This window comes from Pseudopipra pipra, unplaced genomic scaffold (assembly GCF_036250125.1).
Source record: "Pseudopipra pipra isolate bDixPip1 unplaced genomic scaffold, bDixPip1.hap1 HAP1_SCAFFOLD_221, whole genome shotgun sequence".
NCBI lineage: Eukaryota > Metazoa > Chordata > Aves > Passeriformes > Pipridae > Pseudopipra > Pseudopipra pipra.
Genome location: NW_026990700.1, coordinates 28,022 through 35,573, shown reverse-complemented (window position 1 = coordinate 35,573; position 7,552 = coordinate 28,022). Strand labels below are relative to the sequence as shown.

At 53.1% G+C, this 7,552-nt stretch overlaps 1 long non-coding RNA gene across 1 annotated transcript; it reads right to left on the bottom strand.

Annotated features, from left to right (window-relative positions):
* Positions 1-3,640: 3,640 nt before the first annotated feature.
* LOC135408195 (uncharacterized) lies at positions 3,641-5,323 on the bottom strand. The gene is made up of 5 exons (XR_010427326.1): positions 4,603-5,323; positions 4,242-4,304; positions 4,072-4,133; positions 3,781-3,978; positions 3,641-3,683 (listed from the first exon to the last, which is right to left on the bottom strand). It is a non-coding gene; the product is annotated as an uncharacterized LOC135408195 (long non-coding RNA).
* Between the last annotated feature and the right edge of the window lie 2,229 nt (positions 5,324-7,552).

Below are 7,552 nucleotides of genomic sequence, written 5' to 3'. Positions count from 1 at the left end.
GCAAATGCTCAAACACTCAGCTCTCAAACATGTAAGGATTGCTCACAACGAAAGCCAAAAACCTCTAAACCCTAGACACTGGTTCCTACTCTACCTAGCCAGGACTCTATACACCCAAGCAGGGCATTGCAAGACCATCCTGCTCACCGACTGGACAGCCATCGGCTCCACTGTCTAAGGGAACTGACATGTTGATGTGAGACTCTGAGCAATATTCTATCTACCCACTGATCCACGGAGCAGAGCAGAGCAGGTCCAGGCTGACCCCAAGTGAGACACCCCACACCTGTGACCACACACACCACATGACACAATTAAGAGACGAAGGACACAAAACATGGACGAGACAAAGGACGTGACACAGACCGGAACTGCTCTGCCCGGAACACGGGAATCCAATGATAAAAAGTAAGCCCTGCCTTTGAGGCCTCCAAATAACCTATCACAGGATACCCCCCGCACCGGACTAATTTCAAAAATCCCTCCAGGCGAGGCACAGACTTGCACCCACTCCCAACCCCTCTCTGGGTCTTTGCCCTGCACTTATCTTGCAAAGAGCCGGGGATGCGAAGCCATCTTTGATGCAGAGGAGGGGCACCTGGGCTGCCTCAGAGGTTCCTGCCATCGTCAGACTACTAGGAGCCAACTGCGAGAAAGAAAACCACAAGCAATACGTGAGTTGTGTGGCATGGGGCTCAAACCCCAGTGATCCCCCTACTCACCAGCACCCAGGCCCTGACCAGAGTCGGACACTGTGGATGTCACGTTCGGGGATACCTGAGTGAGAGAGACACAAACTTAGAAGGCATCTCTAAAGCTGCAGTGGATCCCCGCTTCTCCTGCTGCCCCCCCAACTCACCTACAAGGCTCCTCTCTCTTCAGCTGCTCCCAAGACCGCCTCTGCAAATGAAATGGGCAAACGCTCAAACGCTCAGCCCTCAAACATTTAGGGATTGCTCACAAGGAAAGCCAAAAACCTCTAAACCCTAGACACTGGTTCCTACTCTACCTAGCCAGGACTCTATACACCCAAGCAGGGCATTGCAAGACCATCCTGCTCACAGACTGGACAGCCATCGGCTCCACTGTCTAAGGGAACTGACATGTTGATGTGAGACTCTGAGCAATATTCTATCTACCCACTGATCCACGGAGCAGAGCAGAGCAGGTCCAGGCTGACCCCAAGTGAGACACCCCACACCTGTGACCACACACACCACATGACACAATTAAGAGACGAAGGACACAAAACATGGACGAGACAAAGGACGTGACACACACCAGAACTGCTCTGCCCGGAACACGGGAATCCAATGATAAAAAGTAAGCCCTTCCTTTGATGCCTCCAAATAACTGTCACAGGATACCCCCTGCACCGGACTAATTTCAAAAATCCCTCCAGGTGAGGCACAGACTTGCACCCACTCCCAACCCCTCTCTGGGTCTTTGCCTTGCACTTATCTTTCCGAGAGCAGGGGATGCCAATCAATCTTTGATGCAGAGGAGGGGCACCTGGGCTGCCTCAGAGGTTCCTGCCATCGTCAGACCATTCGGAGTCAACTGCAAGAAAGAAAACCAGACACCATATCTGACTAGTGTGACACGTGGCCCCAGCCACCATGACCCCTCTACTCACTGCCACCGAGGCAGGTCCTCGGGTCGCTGGCTCTGACCAGACTTGGACAACGTGCTGTCATCTCCTGGGATACCTGAGTGAGCGAGAGACAAAATTAGAGGGCACCTCTAAAGCTGCAGTGGATCCCCGCTCCTCCTGCTGCCTCCCCAACTCACCTACAAGGCTCCTCTCTCTTCAGCTGCTCCCAAGACCGCCCCTGCAAATGAAATGGGCAAATGCTCAAACACTCAGCTCTCAAACATTTAGGGATTGTTCACAAGGAAAGCCAAAAACCTCTAAACCCTAGACACTGGTTCCTACTCTACCCAGTCGGGACCCTATACACCCAAGCAGGGCATTGCAAGACCATCCTGCTCACAGACTGGACAGCCATCGGCTCCACTGTCTAAGGGAACTGACATGTTGATGTGAGACTCTGAGCAATATTCTATCTACCCACTGATCCACGGAGCGGAGCAGAGCAGAGCAGGTCCAGGCTGACCCCAAGTGAGACACCCCACACCTGTCACCACACACACCACATGACACAATTAAGAGACGAAGGACACAAACCACGGACGAGACAAAGGACGTGACACAGACCGGAACTGCTCTGCCCGGAACACGGGAATCCAATGATAAAAAGTAAACCCTGCCTTTGAGGCCTCCAAATAACCTATCACAGGATACCCCTCGCACCGGACTAATTTCAAAAATCTCTCCAGGCGAGGCACACACTTGCACCCACTCCCAACCCCTCTCTGGGTCTTTGCCCTGCACTTATCTTGCAAAGAGCCGGGGATGCGAAGCCATCTTTGATGCAGAGGCGGGGCACCTGGGCTGCCTCAGAGGTTCCTGCCATCGTCAGACCATTCGGAGTCAACTGCGAGAAAGAAAACCAGACACCATATCTGACTAGTGTGACACGTGGCCCCAGCCACCATGATGCCTCTATTCACTGTCACCGAGGCAGGTCCTCGGGTCGCTGGCTCTGACCAGACTCGGACAACGTGCTGTCATCTTCTGGGATACCTGAGTGAGCGAGAGACAAAATTAGAGGGCACCTCTAAAGCTGCAGTGGATCCCCGCTCCTCCTGCTGCCTCCCCAACTCACCTACAAGGCTCCTCTCTCTTCAGCTGCTCCCAAGACCGCCTCTGCAAATGAAATAGGCAAATGCTCAAACACTCAGCTCTCAAACATTTAGGGATTGCTCACAAGGAAAGCCAAAAACCTCTAAACCCTAGACACTGGTTCCTACTCTACCCAGTCGGGACCCTATACACCCAAGCAGGGCATTGCAAGACCATCCTGCTCACCGACTGGACAGCCATCAGCTCCACTGTCTAAGGGAACTGACATGTTGATGTGAGACTCTGAGCAATATTCCATCTACCCACTGATCCACGGAGCAGGGCAGTGCAGGTCCAGGCTGACCCCAAGTAAGACACCCCACACCTGTGACCACACACACCATGTGACACAAAACACGCACGAGAGAAAGGACGTGACACACACCAGAACTGCTCTGCCCTGCACACGGGAATCCCATGATAAAAAGTAAGCCCTGCCTTTGATGCGTCCAAATAACCTGTCACAGGATACCCCCTGCACTGGACTAATTTCAAAAATCCCTCCAGGTGAGGCACAGACTTGCACCCACTCCCAACCCCTCTCTGGGTCTTTGCCTTGCACTTATCTTTCCGAGAGCAGAGGATGCCAATCAATCTTTGATGCAGAGGAGGGGCACCTGGGCTGCCTCAGAGGTTCCTGCCATCGTCAGACCACTCGGAGTCAACTGCGAGAAAGAAAACCAGACACCAGATCTGAGTAGTGTGGCACGTGGCCCCAGCCACCAGGATCCCTCTACTCACTGTCACCGAGGCAGGTCCTCGTGTCACTGACACTGACTAGACTTGGACAATGTGCTGTCATCTCCTAGGATACATGAGCGAGAGAGAGACAAAATTAGAGGGCATCTCTAAAGCTGCAGGGGATTCCTGCTCCTCCTCCTGCCTCCCCGACTCACCTCCAATGCTCATCGGCTCCCAAAGGTTAGCTGGATGGCACCTGCAATCCAAAAAGCTCAGTTCTTCATTGCTGATCTTTTCAATACTCGGAGATTACCTACAAGGACAGCTCCAGAGAACCAAACTGTGTCCGTCACCTCACTGTGAGTTGGCTTCGGCCATCTGAGGCTGCCTACGTCTCCTGCAAAAAAACCCAGAGGCAACTGTGAGTACTTAGATACTGCCCAAGAGTTTGCTGCTCCCATGGCAGTTTCTGTCTGACACCCCTTGACCGTGACCTCTTACAGGCAGGGTCCCTGTCACGTTGGACTGCACGTTAGAAGTCTGTGCACTGCCTGTAAAACAAAAAAACAAGTATGTACAAAGATTCACCACAAGTACACCGCCTGCAAAAGAGCAGCTAGTTTTGTCCTGCAGTCACTGCTCACCTTGCTCACCGGGCTCACCTTCCCTCTGGTGCCTGTCCTCTGCTGGGCTGAGGGCTCTGCATCTTAAAAAAACCCAAAAAAACAAAACTAAACCACCAAACCATCCAAATGATCAAGTAAACCTAGGGCCAAAAGTCATGTCTTGGCTCTGACCTCACATGACAACCCACCTTCTGACTGTGCTCCTCCAGCCTCCTCTGTTCATCTCTGCTTTACATCCAGCCTCTCTGATGCTGCAAAGAAATGAGTTAGCAAAGTGAGCCATATAGACAGGGCTACATTAACTGCTGTGCAATTCTAATTTCTCCTTAGACAAGCCCTCTGGGATCCAAAGACAGCCTGCACAAACACACACTGACCTAACTTTAAGGGCCCTGCCGTACCGCTCCCATTGGCCCCGGACAAGCCCGCTCTCGTGACTGCACACACGCTGCAGGCAGGGGCTGCCTCCAGGAGGACCGGAGAACTGCTGCCCTGAGTGGCTGAGCCTATCACAGGGTAAATGGAAAGTCTCCTTTCTACTCCACCTACCCCCAAGTCTACACTGCAGGGCAGAGCAGTTCCAGGCCCAACACAAACTCCAAGGACACATTTCCAGACAAGTGCTGTGGTGCAACGAGGAGAGAGAACTCTGAGAAAGGAACGACGCCAAAATGGATGTGCTACCGCACGAGAAGACGGAGGATACGGCGAGACTGAACGGAGGAGGCTCTGAGGAGCCTGAAAACACACTCTAACAGAATGGCCTGGGACAAGAACTGCCTACAAAATTGCTAAGATGGATGGGAGACAATGCTATGTTCAGAATCTTCTTAGATTCTCACAAGTCCTAGGTGGGATGACAAGGGATGACTGCATGGCACAGCCACCGATACAACCTGTAAGGAGGCTGTAAAAGACACCTGACCTGACACTTCTCAGATGTGATTCCGATGCATGTCCAAGCTAGTGAGCCAAAGAACGGATGGTATGGGCACTGGGCTGGGCAGTGCAGAGGTTCAAGACTCTAGGAATGATGCTTTGACATCTCAGATAAGACCTTTGAGGGCAGGAAGCAAAGACACAGTGACTGTAAAGTGTAAGACACGAAACACAGACCGGACAAAGGACATGACACAGACCTGAACGGCTCTGCCCTGCACATCCTACTCCATGATGAAAAGTAAACTGCTCCTCCTATGTGTGCCAAGGGCCTGTTAGGGCAGATCCTTTCCCCTCTGCTCAATTGAAAATCCCTCCCTCCTAACCATAAAACTGGTACCAGCTCTCATCCCCTCTCCAGGTGGAAGTCCTCCACTTATCTTTCCCACAGCTGGGGATGTGAATCCATCTTTGATGTGAAGGAAGGATGCCCGGCTGGCTCAGAGGGTCCTGTGATCACTGACTCAGTCGCTGTGAGAAAGAAAACAGAAACTGACACAAGAGTTGGGCAGCACGTGGGAGATAACCCTGCAATTGGCTACTCACCCTCCCCTGAGCTGAGAGGTTCTCGGGCCACTGGCTCCGACCCCAGTTGGAGGCTGCTGCCATCACCGTGTGCCGTACCTGGGGGAGTGAGAAAAAAAGTTATGGGTGTTTCTGAAAGTAAGGGAGACCCCAGCACCTCCTCCCTACCTCCCCAGCTCAACCTCAATGCTCCTCCTTGGCCAAAGGCAGGCTGGATGGCACCTGCAACTGGGAAAGGTCGAGCCTTAATTGATGACCCTCGTAGTACTAGGAGATTACTCACAAGGACAGATGAAGACCATCAAACCTAATTGGCAGGTGGCTCCAGCCCTCTGAGGCTGCACACATTCTCCGCAAAGTAAAAAAGCCAAAGGCAAAGGTACAGACTGAGGTACTGCCTGAAAGGATGGCTTTCCTGTGGGAGCTCCTACCTACCTCTCCTCCACAGTGACCTCTTACCAACAGGGGCCCTGAAGCACTGGACTGTCAGAAGGTGGCAGAACCCCTGGAAAACACAAGAAACAAAGCATGCGCACAGATTCACCACAACACCTGTAAAAGACCATCTAGTTCTGTCCTGGAGTCAATGCTCACCTTGCTCACTGGTACTCACCTGGATCACCTCCCCTCCGGTGCCTAGAGCCTCCTGGGCCCAGGGCTCTGCAGCTGAAAACAAAGAAAAAACAAACCCAAACAACAAAATCCATAACACACAAGTAAACGTGGAGCTAAAAGCCACATCTTTGTGCTGATGTCAGGTGATGACCCACCTTCTTGCTCTGCTCCTCTGGCCTCTGTTCTGTTCAACTCTGCTTTACACCCTGCCCCTCTGACATGGTAAAGAAACTCTAACCAAAGTCACCCAGATAGATGGGGAGAGCTCAAAGAGTCTCCCTTCTCTTTAGGCAAACCACTCAGGGTCACTGCCTGCAGCCAAAGACTGCAGCTGTAATCGCACAGAATACCTGGGTGAATGAGAAGAAAACTTAAGTAGCACATCTGAAAAGTCAGTGGGTGCCTTCACAGGCATTTAGGTGGCTCCTGGACACTGCTTTCCACCCATACTACCTTCAAAACACCCCTGGCAATTCCTAAGCTGGCACCCCAGCCCTCTCTCCATCTGTGGGCTATAACCCCCCACTGACTACTTGCAAACCTGGGTGTCTGTAGCCATCTTCAACACAGAGCAGCTTCACCTGAGGACTGGATAACACTGGTGAAAAAATGCCAAACTGCAGTTGATCAGGAAATCCCAAAATATGCAAGGCTCCTAAGGAAAAGAAAAACAGATAACCAATTATAAAAGCAGCTTACCAACACCAAGTTATTAAATTTAAAAACCCTGCATGTGAGTGTAATCCTCTTTATTGCCATATACAGCTCTGCTTCTTTGGGTACCAAAGCTGATGCTTTAATAAAGCAGGAATAGCTTGAGAAGTCCCATTAAATGAAAGAAAGGGAGAGCTCTTATCCCATTGAAGCCTGCCTGCTGAATGACTTCCCTGACCAAAGGCTGGGGTTAATATACCCCTGGCCGTGCCCACCTCCCTTCCCTTGAGGCCCCGGGGGAAAGAGAGCAGCCCAATCCAAGACGGTATAAAGGCTCTGGGAGCAGCAGCACCTGGTTTGCATCTCTGACTTAAAATCAGGTTAGGTAAAAGAGCCTGACAGAGAAAAGGACTCCTAACGTGAGCAGGTATTATAGTTGGTATTGGATTTAGGGTTGGTATTGGATTCGGGCAGGGGCTGGAGCGGAGGGGCTGGAGCGGAATGGCGGGTGTTGGGGCGGGGGCGGCGGCGGCTGCGGCGCCGGGAAGGGGAGCGGGGCGGCGCGGGCTGCGGCGCCGGGAAGGGGGGCGGGGCGGCGCGGGCTGCGGCGCCGGGAAGGGGAGCGGGGCGGCGCGGGCTGCGGCGCCGGGAAGGGGAGCGGGGCGGCGCGGGCTGCGGCGCCGGGAAGGGGAGCGGGGCGGCGCGGGCTGCGGCGCCGGGAAGGGGAGCGGGGCGGCGCGGGCTGCGGCGCCGGGAAGGGGAGCGG